The sequence below is a fragment of the Dermochelys coriacea genome, chromosome 15, assembly GCF_009764565.3.
Source record: "Dermochelys coriacea isolate rDerCor1 chromosome 15, rDerCor1.pri.v4, whole genome shotgun sequence".
Classification (NCBI taxonomy): Eukaryota; Metazoa; Chordata; order Testudines; family Dermochelyidae; genus Dermochelys; species Dermochelys coriacea.
In genome coordinates this window covers 18,353,120-18,372,072 of record NC_050082.1, presented here as the reverse complement: position 1 = coordinate 18,372,072, position 18,953 = coordinate 18,353,120, and the positions used below count along the sequence as shown (strand labels likewise).

General features: G+C 44.7%; 1 long non-coding RNA gene across 1 annotated transcript in view; it reads right to left on the bottom strand.

The window, feature by feature from the left end:
• The window catches only part of LOC122456812, a 204,008-nt gene that overhangs the window by 44,015 nt on the left and 141,040 nt on the right, over nucleotides 1–18,953 (bottom strand). Inside the window, exon 4 of the long non-coding RNA XR_006275894.1 lies at nucleotides 8,026–8,166. This is a non-coding gene — a long non-coding RNA (uncharacterized LOC122456812). The remainder of the gene's footprint in view (nucleotides 1–8,025; nucleotides 8,167–18,953) is intronic.

Sequence of the window (18,953 nt, the reverse complement as noted above, 5' to 3'; positions counted from 1 at the left end):
AAGTATCTTGTCTCCTCATTGGTCATTGTGGTCAGGTGCCAGTGAGATTATCCTAGCTTCTTAACCCTTTACAGGTGAAAGGGTTTTTCCTCTGGCCAGGAGGGATTTTAAAGGTGTTTACCCTTCCCTTTATATGACAATTGGCATGAAGGGAAATTCTGTGTAGTTCAGGGTTTATAAAATGTGGCTCAGAGTCACCACACAGATTGGGGATGAGGGGCAGAGAATTCACCTGAAATATATCAAAAAATATTTCCAAAGTGGAAATCAATGGCAACAATTCAGTGAATATGAAATTTAATTACCTATGGAGTATCAGGCCTCCATAAATACTTCAAGTTGACTATTTGCTATTACAACTCATTAAAATTTACATTCCACACTTATTAATTAAAACAGATACATTACAATCAGTATATGTAATGCAACGTGTACATTTTGCTCAAACTCCAAATGTTCTCGCCTGTTTTAGTGCTTCACTGTTACAAACATGCTGAATAATGTATGAGCTGCTGATATTGATGCAGAGAACACTTGACTTGCAGTACATATCCAAGAGTGTAAAATCCATGGAGCCACATGCAAGGAATACAGCACACACGATGCAGGCAGCTGTCTACTCCCCTCTATATATGGATGATATTGTCAATGCTAAGAATAGACCAACATGGTCCTGTGCAGGAACAAATCTGGTGCTGGGGGTTACCTGCTGGCTTGTTGGTCACCTATGCTCAGATCTATTACTGTAGTGTCCAGTGATCTTCCTCACTGGGATGAATAGCCAGAGTTATCTACAAACCAATTTACAATCACTCACAGCAGATGGAAAATTAGTTCTATTAGCAATAGCTTTCTTAGGCAAATACAGTGTTTATACCCTCTAGCTCTCTGAAGCACTCTGCCCCCTTCTTCTGTTCAGAGATCAATACTAAGCACATATTCTAACTTTGGATATAATGGATTTAGTGCTAAGACTAGCACATTTTGGCTCCCATTTCAAATAAAGAATATCACATTTGACAAGACATTACTCTGTAAACATTCAAAAGTCTGGGCTGTATCTCTTTTGATCATCCTCACAGTGATCTGGTGTGTGCAAAACAATGCATGAAGTGAAGGTTGGTGTGCACCAGGAACACAGCATCAGACCCTAAATGAATTACTTAGTCTTGGAAGGATGAGAATTTTTAAATTGGTTAACATTAATTTCACCTACACACACAAACTGACAAAAAATATTTCCATCCATGAAAATAGAAATTTACAGATGGGCAAAGAAAGAAAAATGCTGCTTGAAAACCATTAGAATTTTATTTAAGAATATTTACTTTGTTTATTTTGCCATGTGATGGTGACAATTTGTGTTTTAATAGTTATAAAGCTCTAAGTTTTTGAATTTCAACATCTACTGTCATTAAATAAGCACTGTCTAACCCCCCCCATACATTTTCACAATTGCAGGACATTAAATGGGTAAAAATTGACAAAAATGCTTAAACCCATAACTTTGTGCAACTGTGAAAATTTAAATCAATAAAAATAAACACCTGTGGTGGGGCGGCTACCCCACAGAGGTAGATGGAGGGTTAAAGCAGCCCTCGGGGAGGCTGTGCAAAACGCAACCAATGGGAGGAGGGCTTGTAGAGAGCCAATCAGGAGAAGGTTTACTGGAGCAGCCAATCAGGACCAAGGAGGGCCATATAAGAAAGGCTGCTCAAGTGAGCAGGGGCAGTCTCTCCCTTGAGTGCAGTGCAGTGCAGTGCAGTGCAGTGCAGTGCAGTGCAGTGCAGTGCAGTGCAGTGCAGTGCAGTGCAGTGCAGTGCAGTGCAGTGCAGTGCAGTGCAGTGCAGTGCAGTGCAGTGCAGTGCAGTGCAGTGCAGTGCTCCAGCTCCAGCTCCAGCTCCAGCTCCAGCTCCAGCTCCAGCCTGAGACCCCGATACAAAGGGCCAGGAAGGGGCTAGGGCAAAATGGCCCAGGGAAATAGGCGGCAGGAGTTGGAAGAGCGGCAGCACATGGCCTCTGGCTATGGGGTCCCTGGGTCGAGGCCCGGAGTAGTGGGCAGGCCTACCCCCCCCCTTTTCCCCCACTTGCCACAGAGAGGGTGGCCAGTATTCGGACTTCAGTACCCCTTGAGGTGAGGGACTAGACCGAAGGCTGCAGTAGGCCACAGCAGCAAATGGATGGACTAGAGACAGCTGGTTTCCCTGGAAAGGGGGAGAAAGTAGAGTGGGGAACAGCTGGCAGGCTGTGTCCAGAAGAGAATGCTGCAGTCCGGGGACCGACATGGTCTTAGAGGTGGAGCAGAAGTGATGGAGGTGAGACACCTCTAGAGGAAGGCACACTGGTAACCAAGAGTTAATTCCCAGCATGGCCAGCAGAAGGTGCTGAGGCCGTGAGTCCCGTCCTGTCAGAACATCTAAAAATAAACATTGACATTATCCGACAGAATTTTGCAAAAATAAAAATCTGATTTTGCCGACCCTAGTTATAGGCTACACGTACTGGGCATACCATTGGCAGCAGCATGTAGGGTAGGTGGAGCTACATGCCCCAATGAAAAGCAGGCTGAGTCCACGCTGTGGTATGCAGCTGGCAACAAGTGTCAGTGAAAAGCTCTGGAGGCAGCGGGGAAAAGCGCCAGGAAAAGTAGACTGGAACAAGGTCAATGAAGAGTTTCACATAGGAATAAGTCTTTGTATTTCAGTTTCTTCCCTTAAAGTTCTAGGAAGGGGTGGTCAAAAAATATCCATCACCTTTTTTCCCTATGGTTGAAACCCCCAGCTTTCCAAAGGAAAATTGTAAGTGTCTACTTTCCTTAGGAAGTTTAGAGTTTTCATTGGAACCCCAAAGCTTGTCAGCTGAAAACCAAATCTGTGACCAAAGTGGGTGGGAGGGCTAAGGGGAGGCTGGCGTGGCAGCAGCAGTTTGACAGAAAATGTTAACCTTGCAAACAAAAATTGAAAATTTCCACTGGGAATTTTGATAGAAAACAAAAAAATATTTATTTAGTTGATGTTTTCTGTGGGGGGGGGGGGTGAAAAAAAATCCAACCAGCTCAGGTTCCAGGCAACAACAGAAGAGAATCTGTGAGAAATGTCTCTGAAATCATAGGCACCGTCTTTGAGTTGCCAGGGGGTGCTTGACCCCCCACTCTGCCCCAGGGGGAGGGAGAGGCGGATCCACAGGTCTGCCGGTGGGTGCTGAGCACCCACTATATTTTTCCCCGGGTGTTCCAGCCCCAGAGCACCCACAGAGTAGGAGTCTATGATTGAAATAAATATAACCATTTATTAGTAGTGGTTACTATTATGCTGCTCCCTGGTACTTTGGAGAAAGATGCTGATTAACAGATGAAAGCTAATGCTACATGATACTGTACCAGCAAGTACCAAGTGCCAGAATTGGCACCTTTGAGGAATAACTTGAGGAAGCTTGCCTTGGTTCAGAGAGTTAGAAGTTGGTAGTGTTGGGAAATACTCTCAGGTAGCCATAAAAATTGATGGATTCCTGACCAGCTGTCCCAGAAAGCAAATCAAAAAGTTGGGAAACAATCCAGCCAGTCCTCTGGCAATGTAATTTGACATAGCTCCATTTCTAAATTAATGTCCATTGAAATTACACCATCTGAGAATCTGGATATCTGCACTGACTGTACCCAAAAACATCCATCCTTCCTATTTCTTATGGACCCCTCAGCAAAGACGATAGAAAGCATAGAGGTTTTCTGAAGCACCATGCTTATCCATTTAGAGCCAGATGGGCTATTCCTTACTCACAATGAATAGAAGTAATTGCCAACAGGACTACTGGTGCAGTTAGGTCTAAGTGCAAGTCCAGGAATCGCAATCTGGCCCTCTGTCACTGGGACAGCTCCCCTAAGAAAGGGCTACTTTGCGTAAGAGTTGTGGAAACAGCCCCTCTCTCAGATTAAGTACAGTGAGGACGAATCTATGTTTAAAAAATAATAAGAAATCAGGATTCCACCCTGTCTTAGTACCAATGTTCAATATGCTACCACTTATGAAGTCCATGAAAGCAAACAATTAATGTCCTTTAGCTTTATCATGCAAACTTATTTTCTACCCCACTGATACAGCTGTGGAAAGAAGTCAGCAGCTCAAACTCTCTGGCCCCATGTGCATGCCTATGGTAACCACATTAACCGCAAAGCCTGTTTTTATCTTGTTAAGCTGCTAAGCTCTGAAGTGTTCCGTTTAGCATGGTAATAACAAGGCTGAGTGATAAAGCTTTTAGTGGGTAGAGAAATAGGAGCAGAGATTTCCTCTGAAGGTGGCACATGCAGTCTGTTTCCTGTACACAGATTTGCCAGGATATGCCAACACAGAAATAAATCAAATTCCATAAGTTGGATAACACCAAGGGTATGAGACAGACCAACAAAAGCCAGGAGTTCAGAGTTAAAAGGACTTGTGTAATTTAGATCCTGCAGTTGACCTGTCAAACCTGATAAGGAATATCTTCTAGATACGAAACAACTAATGAAATAAAGCACACCGTTTAGCTGCTGAGAAATTTAAATAAAAAAAAAAGAATGACTGATTGCCCCTGCCTCAGCGGGAGGCCAAAAATCCTGTCATTGGGAGCTGTGTCTGTCTGCAGTGTTCCCCTTACTGTGCTATCTGTTTTTTATGGGTTTACAAATAAGCTGTGCTCTTGCAGCATTTATCTTCAATGCCATTAGGAATCTTGTCTAGCTGGCATGTGTTCCACTTCTTTAGTGTTATACCATGATGTGTGAGGCTTCTTTCTGAACCCCATTATTTTGTCACAACAAGCCAGTGGAGACAGGGTAAATTGGTTCATTTTTATCCATCAGTCAAGTGAACTTGATGAAAATTGGGAGTTATCAGGCCTCTTCCTAAGGCAACATAAGATGCTTTGCAAGTTCTTTATGGGCATTTTTAGGTTTTGATAACAGTTTATTGCAACTATGTTCTCACTCTGTCTCCTTCCATTCGCGCTCCCTGGCCATGCACTCTGGCCCCAATTCAGAGCAGCACTTTAACATGTGTTTATCTTTCAGCATGTGAGTAATCCCTATTCAGGAGTCACATGCTTAAGTGGCTAAAAATAGATTTGTCAAAGGAAAGAATATTCAAAAACATTGACTTCTGACCTGGGCCATCATTCATTTTCTGATGCAGATACTCTAACAGTCCGTGGCTGCAAACAATAGACATCATGATCATTAGCTAGTTTTCAGATTACAGCTCTGTAGATAGAACCCAGGGCCTTCCATCTCCAGTATCACTGGTCTCTTCCTTTTCGGATAGAGACTCCATTGAGCATATATTCTGTATGAGTGAGCCTCTAGAGGGTGACAGTCACATATATTTTAACTCTCAACTTTCAGTTTCATAGACAGTAATGCAGACCAATACATACTTATCCTGTATTCATGCACCATTCAGGAACAGGAGATCCAAATTATTGAAGATATGGGGAATGAAATGGTGGAGCTATCTTTAGACAATCAGTTTGCTGACATTAATGAAACTCCCGATTTACATGAGCTGAGTATCTGGCCTAGTATGTTTTGCAATTGCTTCCTTTGTGCACTTTGCTTCTTAGTAAGCAAAGATCTGGGACACCAGAGAGTCGAGTGGATCAGTGCCCCCACTAGTCCGTCCCCTTAGAGATTGGAGAATTTGCTAGTCTATGGATAGAAAGACTGGAATCTTGCTGGTGGCAGTATAAAGCTATAGATACATACTTGTAGTCTTTTATACAGCTATTAAGGGTACGTTTACACTAGTGGCTGTACACATGTGCATGCTATAACTCCATTGACCACATCTAAACCCCAGAAGTAAGCTAGCATGCCTGAAGGGTGTGGATAAATACACACATCATGCTTCAGAGTAGCAGCTGTGTTAGTCTGTGTCCGCAAAAAGAAAAGGAGTACTTGTGGCACCTTAGAGACTAATAAATTTGAGCATAAGCTTTTGTGAGCTACAGCTCCATACAAATGAACATGAATCCTGCTGCAAGACCAGCTGCTTGGCTAGCCAACCACACCGAGGTGCTGATCAACGTGTGCTTGAAGCCCACCAATCTTCACTTGCTTCGCCTGGAGCAGTGGGAACATTCACCTGTACTGGGAAATTTCATAGAGGGTGGAGCAGGTGGGCACTGAGCAGACTCCAGGCCAGAGCCAGGAACACATCAAGCACTTGAGTCTCCTGTACAGGAGGAGAAGAGACTCGAACACCCCCTCCCAGAGGGCTCGTCATACATGCCCCTTCTACAGCAAGCTGGAGCTGTCAAGGACTCCCAGTACAGATCCTGAAGTGGTTCAATCACAACTCCTCAACCCCACCAGCCTCATTGTCCAGCGGGATATTAATGATGCCCACGGACCACAGAGGAAGCCCTGGAGGACAAGGAACATGTAATTTTAAACCTCTACCTGGAGGCGCCATTTGAGTAAGCCCCTCCAAGGAGGACCACAAGCTGCAGCAGAAGCCAATAAATTACAATGGACCCCCAACCTCCCCCACAAATACCCCTCTTGCTCTGGTGCCAAGTTCCTAATTTTAAGTCCAGCCCCTGCTCTGCTTCACCCTGAAATGACTGAGATGATCCCTGAGGAAGCCATGGCTATAAGTTAATGATTTAATTGACTTCCAGTGAATCATGACTATGCATGTGGCAGAAGCTATGTCTGAAAAATGGATTAACAATGAAAAATCATTGTGCCCCTGTCTCTCTGTGCGTTACTTGGCCAGCACTCAGACAGCAGTGGTCCGGGGGCCATGCAGACTGGTGTAGCGGAAATTCCAGCTGCTTGAGGGTCAACAGCCATCAAATACGCTAGGTCCACCTGCATAGCTGACCAAACCCCTCCATTCAGCAATGTGTAGGGGGAGACATTAGCAGAAACCTCTCTTTTGCACAGATTTCCCAATCTCCTCTACAGGACTGGAAAGCGACCTCTTTTCCATTCCGGTACCTCAAAATCCCTACTTTTCTCCAAAGGTTGGCCAGCCTTTAAAGAAGAAACTGCAAGCTGGTAAAACAACCCCTAGAAGGAACTGCCTCCCCTTCCCCCACTTGAGACACCATGAACATTTTACATTTTTAAAAACATCAATAAATATTTCTTATTGCAAACAGCCTCTGCTCTTTCCTCCTGGGATGCAAAAGCTCTCCGAGAACCAAGGACAGTAACAGTCACATTCTTGGAGTGTTGAAAAGTATACAAATTGTGGTCTTCTACAGCAAAATTGTGGGCTTCTATAGTTATGTGGGGGGATTTCTCAGAGACAAAATATAGATAATGCTACCTTTGCCTTTGAACGGGCAGGACTTTCAGTTCCTGAGAGGGAAACCATTCTGCCGAGAGAGCAGGAGCGTGAGCAGCTTAGAGACAACAGAGGCAGACAGATCCTGGAAGAGCTACTCATAGAGGAACGGGCAGGAGGAACCAGGAGCACTTTGAGGTCTTCAGAACACGGATCAGGGTCTTTAAGTGGAAGAGACACCGATGAACTGTTTCATGGAGCAGGCAGCTTGCTATAGGGAACACCTTTCTATGGGAGATGCCCATTGAAGAGGTGGTGTAACTGCTGCCATGCCACCAGCACATAAGTCCACGAACCGCCACTACTTTCTGCTCCTCTGGCTGCCAGCCAAGCTGCTGCTAAAGTAGATAATCCAATCCCCCGCAAGTGACCAAGAGGAGAACATGGAACCTGCAGGACTCCCAGGACCTCACCCTGCACTGACACCCAAAATCCCTCAGAGGGGAACCTCCCCTCGCACCCAGAAGAGAAACAAAAAATGAGCCTGTGCCACTCCCTGAACCCTACCAAGTGCCCACTCCCAAACCCCATGCAAATGTTCCCAGTTGTCCCCAAGAACAATTTTTTCCCATCATTCTTCCCTGGTCAGGAGGAGGGCAAGGAGCTAGGTGCAGAGACACTAATATTTGGTTGCTGTTCACAGATTGGTTCCCATTATGTTTTGTTGGTTGACTTATCTTTTTAAAAATATTTTACTCACATGTTCCATAGTGCAGCTTTAGTAAATGTTATTAGTTCCTTGACTTGTGTGTGGGCCACTTGATTCGCAGCACATGCACTGGAATGGTGTAACTTTCTGTTGCCATCACACACTGCAGATGTTCTTCTGTCTGTCCCACACCTGGTTAAGAAATATCGGAAAGCCCAAGAATACATGGGAGGGATGGGGAAAGTGCAATTAGAGTTATGTGCTTACAGAAAGCACGATTAGTTCTCAGTGCAGGAGAGCTCACCACACAGAGAAGTGTGCAGATAAATGTCTTTATGGCTTAGTTCACATGAATAAAATTAAACATAATTCAAGTAACACAGGCATCTGTCACTACCCAGCGATGAAACGGCCTCTCTTTCTCCCTCCCCGCCCAAAACCTTGACCAGTTTCAATCTTAGTAGAAATTCACGTGCCGTAACAGCTGCTAAGTGTAGTTAGCACCACTGACAAAGAACTGTTACCCCAAAGCAAATGCTGACAAAGTTGTTAAGTGAGACTGAGTGCCCCAGATAGCAGAGACCTGTAAACAAGCAGGAACAGTAAAGACAAAAGTATTTCCCAGTGACCACATTTCAACTCCGCCGCCACCCTCCACTGGCCAGCCCAACCAAATGTTGTTAACCCAGTAGAGATGCCCTGTTATAATTATCTTTTAATATATGTGATGTCACAGGAACAAACAACTAATGACCTTAAGCTACCGGGAGGGGGAAACCCTCACAAAGCTAATAGCCCCAAAGTATGTTCCCTCAGGTGCCAATGTTCCCTCGAGTGCTTTTCCAGCAGCTGCACAGAGTGTGAAGGTGACCGTTGGCACAGGTAGATGTCATCCCCTGCCTCGCTGCTGTGCCAAGATGTGTGCACATATGGCATCCCTAATTTCCTTTGCCAATGGGAACCAGGAAGGACCAGTGTGTACATGGGTGGGATCTGACTGCCTGTGCAGAGTTTGTAAACCAGTCTTGTCCTGAGCCCACTCATGATGGAACCACTCCCCTTTACCCTCAAACGTATGGAGTACACTGCAGGCAACGATTACACCAACAGCATTTGCCATTGCTACATTCTTACACCCAGTTTGGCAGGGGGAAGACACAAGCAAGAACTGCCACCAGCAAATATGTGAAGCAGGGGACAGTACCAACTCACAGCAAAAGCAGTTCCTACAGACAGTGTCTTCCTATGATTCACAGAACCCGGGGATACTACCCCTGAAACAGTAGCATTAATCTTATGTAACAACAGGGGCAGTGTGGATGCGGGTATATACATGTACACGGTATTATACCCATGTCTAGCACCATATACGGGGACACTGGGAACAGTTATGGGAAGCACCCACAAGCATGCACATGGCCCAGTAACCAGCTATGCATGCCAGTATAGACACAGCCTAAATGTCCGGGATTTTAAAAAGTACAAAGAGTGTGATCCTTGGTAAACGTCATCGCAGACAGCTGGAACAAGTGATGTGGAAACCTGTTTGGCTGTCGCTGTTTACGAAAAAGGAAGTAGGTGTTTTTATGAGCTCACAGTCTGGTTTTTGTTTTACTTATGGAAGTTCTGCTCTCTTATTTTATTTGAGACCTAACTGGTTTTGGAAGTTTGCTTCACATTGATAAATGATTGCCTGGGTTGTAGACTACATTAAATTTTGAATGAATAACTTGCAGATTTTATGTATTTATTTAGAGCTGTACCTGTTTTTCTTTTGTTTTATTTCATCATGTGTTTAGGGTTTGGTATTTTTTAGCTTTTTCTGGAAGGCTTCTTTTGTGCAGGAGCAGGTTACATTTTCTCTGAAAACTGTATTTGTTTAGCAATTGAGAGAGTAACTAGATTATCTAGGACTCTTCTGATTTCTGAATGTGACTATTTCTGTTTTTTAAAGGTTGCTTCAAAGTATGTCAACTAGCAGTTGTGGCTGTAACTGTCAGGAAGTATCAAAGGCAGACAACCTCCAAGTTCTAATGTGCTTGCCAGTAAATCCTGGTAAAAGTTTGTATTTCCAAATCACAACGGTACTAAGCCAATGCACGCCATCATTTAAGTCCTGAGAAATCAGATTAGAAGGTCCTGCTTCATGATGGCCATTATGAGCCACTGGATGGGTTGTGAATCCTTGACAATTATTTCTGCACCAATTAATGGATATCTATGAATCTCGTTTGAAGGACATGCACCAGCCCAGCTTTTCTCTTGACTTCTCTGTTGGGAAGAGACGTCAGTGGAAAGTTGACATTTTGGCATTTCACATTGGATTCCTACACTTAGCTGATCAGGCAGGCAAGAGACGATGAATCAGACCCTATGCTGATGTAAACTGGCACAACTCCCCACACACACACACACACACCATGTGAACAACAGCATTATTACATTAGCTTATGACAAAGCTTTTCCACCCCGGCAGAAGTACTTCAGACTGTCACGTCTATTAATTGTTATAATTGTTCCACACACACTCTTCAGACAAAAATCTAGACATGCAGTCAGTGTCCTGGACAACATACAATTGAACCAAGGTCACTGGATATTCTCCCAGTGATCAGCTCCCAGGGAACTGCAGTGACATTTCTCTCAATGGCATTTCGGAAGAACCAGAAGTGCCATGTGATAGGGAGTTCACGGTGCCACTGACAGAAACAGGAAAACAAAAGAAACACACACACACACATAAGATCAGGAAGAGTGACTCGTTCTGAAATAAGAAGTGAGCCATCAGTTGTTGTGAGTAGAATATATAAATATGCAGCCCAAGCAGAATTGCTTAGGATTAAGAAAAGCCTACTTTTATCTCTTCCCTGCCACACTGCTACTGCATTAACAATTTTCTTTGCACATTTTTACTTCCATTGTTCATTCTGCTGAAATGAGCTTGGGCCACAAAGGACTCCTCCAGGCTGAGCTATTTCATTAGCAGGATGCATATTCGCCTGAAATTGAAGGGAATTTTGATGAGGTCTCTCATGACTTCACAGTAAGTGGGGAACACACTGGCTCTTATTTATTAGAGGCTTCCATCAATCTGTTTTCTGTCATGAATGCTAGGCCAGAAGAAGGGGGAGACATTGACTGATAAGATATTGTAGCTTAAATTAGCCAACATGTTAGAAAGAGAGGCTGTGCAGAGGATACAGTGCTAGGCAACTAACTATTCATACTGCTGTGGCCTGGGCACACTGCCTTCCATCAGATGCTGACACACTGCATTAGAGTTTGTTAGAGATAGAGCCAAAGCCAATCAGACTGTCCCACTGGCTTCCTTGTATCAAAGTCCTTAGCACTGAGGAGCTCAGGTATTTATGCCATCTAACCATGCCTTGCAAGCCTGAAAAATTAAACTGAGCTTCTGGTGATAAGATGTTTTGGCCGATTTCTAGTACCTCTGCCTGGAAACACCAGAAGAACGGCCTCTCTCAGACACAGAACTTAAATGGAGAAAAAAGTTATTCAAATCTTTTAGAACTTCAAAAAGAAAGTTCCTATCAGGTTTGGGGTAAAAATTCAGATTAGTTGTTATCCGATTCAAACTGCTTCACCCCTGGATAGGACTATTCTGTTGGGCTGACACTAAAAACTCAAAAGGGATGCTTTTCATTTTCCTACGTTTATTCTGATAAGTGGCTCGGCTTCTCTTCTCCCCCCGTATTAATAAAGCTATTCCATGAGGATGATGTAAAATTTACAGTTGCAACCCCAACAGTGTTTTGGATTGCATAGTGCCAGCTGCTGTGATCATTATTATTTGGAACTTCTGGTATAGTCATCACCATGGTGAATGATATACATTATTTCTGATTGTATGATTCAATAGCATAGGCATATTGCCTGGCGTGGTACTCTCATAAACTAAACAGAAACTGACCTGCTTAGTACTTTCATGGGAAATGTTTAGGGAAACACCCAGCTATTGCTGAAAGTGGCATTAACAGATCAGCAGATAACACTCTTCTATGTGTAAGCAGGGGAATAGTCCCGCTATTGTGGGGAACGTTCCTGGCTTCTGCACTACCCCGGTGAAGTGGGCTAGCAAAAGGATCTGAGTCCTCGCTCCCACTTCCTTTACCCAGTGGTCTCCCTGCCCTTGAGGGCTCCCCTTCCACTCTCCTGTCTGGCAGAGTCCTCGTAACCCCAACAAGGCTGGGCCCAGGATTCCTGGGGGGCTCAACCCCCAACCCTGCTGTGGTCACCTAGGACAGGGGCTAGTGTGTCCCCACTCCGGGATCCTCTCTCTGCACTGGGCACTTCTCTGACCCACTGACCATTACATACAAGCTAAAGCAAATGCAAGTTATTTAATCAACAGTTAATTTTAAAAAGAATAAGGGGAAATGGGAAAGGTTAAAGGAAACACATCACCCCGCTCTGTGGCAGGGAACATCACAAACAGTGTCTCTGGAATGTCCGGGCAGTTCACAGTCTGTTCCTTGTAAGTCCCAGGCCTCCTGCTCAGGCCCTGGCTGTGCTGCAGGGATGCTGTGGGTTGGACACTCGCTCTGGTGGTGGCCACAGGCTCTAGGTGGCAGGGCCCTTCTTCCCAGCATTGCCCCCGCTCTGTCGGGGTTACCAATCCCCCTCCGAGTCTGGCCTGCAGAGCCTCCTGGCTGAGGCGTCTCCCTGTGCTGGGCCCACTGCTCAGGGTCCCCCTCGCTTTCCCCAGCTGCTCACAACACCCAGCTCCGGACTGCTCCAGCCCCAGCTCCACCGCTCTGTCTCTGCACTGCTGCTGCTGCTCTGCCTCCAGCTTCCTGGGCTGCTTTTCTGGCCCCTCTGGCTCTGGTTGCTGCAGCTCTGCTCCCAGGACAGGGTCTGCTCTCTCTGGGCTGCTTTTCTGGTCCCTCTGGATCTGGCCCAGCTCTGCTCCCCAGCTTAGCTTGGGCCCCTGCTTTCTCCTTAGCTTGGCCCCTCTCTGTCTGACCCAGGCAAATCCAGCTCACACGGAGGACAGAACCGCCCTGGCCTCCTGACTCTCTGATTAGCCTGCCCACCCTGTCATTCAGCCTGACCTGGAGCATTGGCCTCTCGCCATTGTTCCAAGGGACTGTCAGTCTCAGGATCCTGATTCCCCATCGACCCTTCCCCCTTTTAGTACTGGGAGCTAGCAACTAAAACACCCCCACTGAATGTTAGTAAGGGGCAACAGTCCCCTTACATTCGCGTGTCAGTGTTGCACTACTGAAGATCCCATCCTTCAGATGAGGTGAAATTCTATGGCTTGGCCACTCATGGTGATTAAAAAAATAAGAAATCCCTTTTCATAATGCTTGGGGACGTTAAATGTTAATCCTAATGTGTTGGCTAAATTCCATCTTGGGGAGTTAGTCTGCCTATCTTCCTCCTGTTTCAACTGGAGGATTTACTTCCAAAAATAAAATTAAATTAAATAAGCCTGTAGTGCTAATGAAAAATAGTCACTGCATTCCTCATCCCAGAGATGGGCAAGTGATCCCTGTCGATGACTGACATTCTTCAGCATAGAAGGTGTTATATAAATATGAACTATCACCAGGATTCCATGTTTTCTGCAATTCCCTCCTTTAGCATCCTCCACCTGAATGGAATTCTTCCTTCTAGGCCCAGCTCTGCTGTCTTATTGCTGTCCCGCTCTGATGTCTAATAGGTTCACCCTTTCTCTGTAGTAATGCCAGGCCAGAAGTTCCAGTGAGAGGTGCTGCAGATATGTGCTTTGAACAAGGGAATTCAATACGCAGGAAAGCAGCTGGGAACTAGAGGAAATTGTTCCCCGCAGGTTGAAGTGTGTCATTGGTGATGGTGAGATGCCAGAAGACATGACAAAGGGTTACACAGTGGGCCACAAATTAGTCTCCTCCTGCAAAGACATGTCTTAACTCTCATGGAGCTTTACAGGCTCTAGTGACTATGGTATATGTGCATGCCAGTATACACAGCATGTACTGCACACAGATTGCTCCCTACAGTTGAGTGAGAGCTCTGAATTATCTTTGCCTTCTACCATGCCTGAATCCAGAGTGGGGATTTGGCTGCTTTGCAAATCTCCAGGATGAAAGCGCTAAGAGGGGTCAAGTGTCTGCATTTTGTTTGTCAAATACAGCAGGATATTTGGCTGTCAGCGAAGTGTGGGAAGCAATGAACCGAAGATAAAAAGAATAGCCTGAAACTTTGGGGAGGTTGATATCAACTACAAAGTAACTGCAGTGACCCACATCCCCCATTTGGAAAGGGATCAGTACCTGAATCCCTAAAACTTTGGGGATTTGCTGGAGAAGGTGGCAGCTGGTGTCAAATTTACTAAGCTTGAATTATCACAGTCTGATCAGCAGATTATGCTAGATAACAGCTTGAAGCTGTATTTCACTATTAATGCTCACAAGTGGATGTATGTCTATAAATGGCTCCTTCTCTGGTTGGTACCTCTGCTACAGACAGACACTGATAAAACCCTGCAGAGTCCGCTCTGTTACTGAGGAGGCATTTTAATCTCCATGAAAACCAAGGGCTTGGTCTTAATCATGGAACAATTGTAGATATATAACATGATCTTACAAGCATCTAAGGTTTCAGAGTAGCAGCCGTGTTAGTCTGTATCCATAAAAAGAAACTGAGGACTTGTGGCACCTTAGAGACTAACCAATTTATTTGAGCATAAGCTTTCAGGAGGAGAGAGGGAAGAAAAAATCTTTTATAGTGATAATCAAGGTGGGCCATTTCCAGCAGTTGACAAGAACATCTGAGGTTCCTCAGACGTTAACCTCAGACATTCTTGTCAACTGCTGGAAATGGCCCACCTTGATTATCACTACAAAAGGTCCCCCCGCCAACCCCGCTCTCCTGCTGGTAATAGCTCACCTTACCTGATCACTCTCGGTACAGTGTGTATGGTAACACCCATTGTTTCATGTTCTCTGTGTATATAAATCTCCCCACTGTATTTTCCACTGAATGCATCCAATGAAGTGAGCTGTAGCTCACGAAAGCTTATGCTCAAATAAATTGGTTAGTCTCTAAGGTGCCACAAGTCCTCCTTTTCTTTTTAAGCATCTAAGGGTAACTTTCTATACAATAGAAAGTCATGCACCTTACATACTCCAGAAGGAACCACCTCAAACAAGAAGTCATCACATAGTCCTGCACACTGCAAAGAGAAAAAAAAGCAGGAAACCAAAACTGATGACATCATCCAACACGAAAATAAAAAATGGAACCAACTACAACTCCACAACTCGCAGAATCCTCCAGGAGAAACCATGGCCCCAGGACCCACCACATAGACACTACATGACACCCCAACATAAGCAATTTACCAAGATTACCCCTAACTGGATCTGAATTATCTGTACTCTCCAACGGACTGAACTTCTGCCCACCACAGAACCTGATACCATACCAACGTGAGGAAAACTAGAAGAATTCTCTTGCCGACTCCACGTTAAAGAATTCTTTCACAACAGTGATGGCACCACCCACAACTACCACATCCCCACTGACGTTCATACCACAACTACCACATCTGTCTGAACACCCAACAGTGGACGAAACCACATACTTCATCATTACATTGATTGCATCATGAAAAAATATTGACTGTGACATCCTTAAACATCACATCATATCTCTCCACTGCTAAGAGAACAGCTATAGTCCTTGAAATCCAACCATTAGTTAGCACCAAATCAGCGGACAAAGTGGGTGCCATCATAGTTCTCAAATGTGATAACTAAGTGAATGAGGCCAACTGACAACTCTCCAACACCAACTACTACAAAACTTAAAAGATCACCCCATGAAGGAATTTAAGGATACCATCAAATCCTTCTCCAAACAACTCCAAGAGAAACTCTACAATCTCACCGCCCATAAACCAACCCCAGAGTCATCTACATGCTTTCCAAGATACACCAACAAGAGAACCCAAGCAGATCCATCATATCTGGCCATGGCACTCTTACTGAAAGAATATCAGGGCTCATAGAAACCATCCTCAAACCACTCACCACACAAAGGGTCAGCTTCATCCAAGACACAACTGACTTCCTCCAGAAACTCAACAACATTAACAACCTCCCTCCAAACATCATCCTTGTGATCATAGATGTCACCTCCCAATACTCCAGCATCCCTCACAATAACAGCAAAGCTGCCTGCCTCAAATATCCACAAGACAACAGACAACACAGATATCACAACGGACAACTCAGATATCCACTCCCAACACATCACCAAACTCATCCATTTCATCCTCACCCATAACAATTTTACATTCAACAAACACTTTATCCAAACCATGAATAGGAATAGCCATAGGAATGAGGATGGTTCTCTTCATGGGCTACCTCAGGGAAGAATTTCCAGACAAATGCACCAGAAAACCAATGAGATACATAGATGATATTTTCCATCAGATGACCTAAAACTCCCTCATAAATATCCACCACAACACTCCCTGCCCATCCATCAAACTCTCTAGAACACTCCCACACTAACATCAACTTCCTGGATACCACGATCAGCTTCAACAATGGAACCCTGCAGACAACTATTACAAGAAACAATCTTGAGCCCCACAGCCTGAGCCATGCAAGCCCAAGCCCCTGCCATATGGCTTTTATCTCCATCTAGATATACCCTCCAAGGCCAGGTCTTCAACCAAAAAGTTAAGTTGACCCAGCTACATCACGCAGGGGTGTGAAGAATCCCCACCCCAGGTGACATAGTTAAGCTGAGTTAACCCTGGTGCAGGCAGCGCTAGGTCAACAGACGAATTCTTCTGTCGACCTATCTACCACCTCTTGGGAATGGCTACACTCCCAGTCTCTATTCAAGCCTAAGTTAATTGTATCCAGTTTGCAAATTAATTCCAATTCAGCAGTCTCTCGTTGGAGTCTGTTTTGAAGTTTTTTGTTGAAGAATTGCCACTCTTAGGTCTGTAATTGAGTGCCAGAGAGATTGAAGTGTTCTCCGACTGATTTTTGAATGTTATAATTCTTGACATCTGATTTGTGTCCATTTATTCTTTTACGTAGAGACTGTCCAGTTGGACCAATGTACATGGCAGAGGGGCATTGCTGGTACAGGATGGCATATATCATATTGGTAGATGCGCAGGTGAACGAGCCTCTGATAGTGTGGCTGATGTGATTAGGCCCTATGATGGTGTCCCATCATAAGACATCTGAAGAATTCTCGCTTTCTGAAGAATTCTGTTTAAAGAGCGAGAGCTTCATGAATGAAGTTGGACTATTCCCCTTCTTCACCTTCAACAACTTTTCCACTGTCATTCTGGTCTGACTCCATGGACCAAACTGGGCCACCACAGAGGTGGGTGTAAATCCCAGAGAAGTAAATTTGTCGCTGAAGAGATTGTCTGCTTCTAAACTTTCAGCCTGTTCCCTTGGTCCCAGTTGTCCCAAGTGTCTGACATCTCTTGCATTTTTATACTCCACTTCTCCCCCTTATCCAGTTCAGGCCATGTAAATACTCTTGTTTCTGCTACCTTACAAAGCCCCCCAGGGACTCTGTGGATAATCTATTGCCATCTTCCTTTTTCACACTCCTTGAGCTTGCCATCTATTACCCAGACTTCTCCTCTAACCCTCTTCTGGATCCTCTGCATTCTATTTAACTGAGACTGCTCTTCTCTATGTCCCCCATGCCCTCACGATGGCCCAATCTCTGTGCCCATTCTCCTCAATCTATCAACCACTTTGTTCACCTCATATCTTCGCTACTGCCTCCTCTTCCTCTCTGGTCTCCCCACTTCGCAGCATGTCTCTTCCCATTCCAACTCATCCAAAATGCTGCTGCTAACATAATTTCTGATTCCATCATTCTGGTGATGGTAATTCCCCCTTCAGATCAATTCACTAACAAATCAGCAACAAGACTGCTGAGGTGAGCTTTGATACTTTGGGCCATGCTTTCCAAAAATGCTCAGGAGCAAGTTTTCAGATGCCCTCAGGTTCAAAACTGCTGGGTTGTTTTGAAAGTCAAGCCATTTATTGAAGTGCCTGCATAGGAGTTCATCCCTTTTGAAAAGCTGACCCTTTGTGGATATTTCTTACACAAACTAGATATTGTATATATGTGGTGCATGCGTGCGCACATACACACACAGGGTAAACTCTTCAGGTCAAGGACCATCTTCATGTTCTGTGTTTGTACAGCACTTGGCATAACAGAGTAATGGTCCATGACTAAGGCTCTTTGTCACTATGGCAATATAAATAATTAGCCCAGGACTCTCCAATAGCAATGAAAAAAAAATAAAGATGTACCTTATAGCTAAAGCCATGGTGCATTTTGAACTCTGAAGTCAGGGAGTGTTCAGATATGACATTTTGGGTTGGCCTGTGATGGAGAGAGCAACTGCAAAAAAATCAGCCCAAATATGGTTTGGGATTACAAAACTACTCTACAGTGCTCAGGGAAACCAGTAATAGGCCAGAACCAAGCAAAATGGGGTCAATGAATGAACTTTCACTCACACATGGCTTGTCAGTGACCACTAAAGACGTGTAGCAAGGAGAGACCCATGGTTATTCAACATTTCACATGTGTCCCACAGGACTGAGCAGGGCATATGGTGTTGACTGAAAGCCAAGATTCAACAGGAGTTAATTGGAATTACTTGGCGAATGGTTTGCCCCATATGGAGGATTGCAGAGGAATCCTTGAGAGTCTCCAACCCAATAATGGTGCTGAACTCTCCCCACCTAGTCAGAATTAAACAGTGTTAGCTATAGGCAACTGTTACTGGTCTGAAGGCAAAAACATGGAAGCCCAAGTTATGAGCTGCAGATAGTGCCAGCTCAATAGACTCAACTGTAGCATTCAGTCTCCACTCCACAGAAGTGAACAAACACTCTGGCAGGGTTCATGTTGCTTTGACAAACATGTACAAATCACTGTATTACATTAGAGGCATATTCTCTACG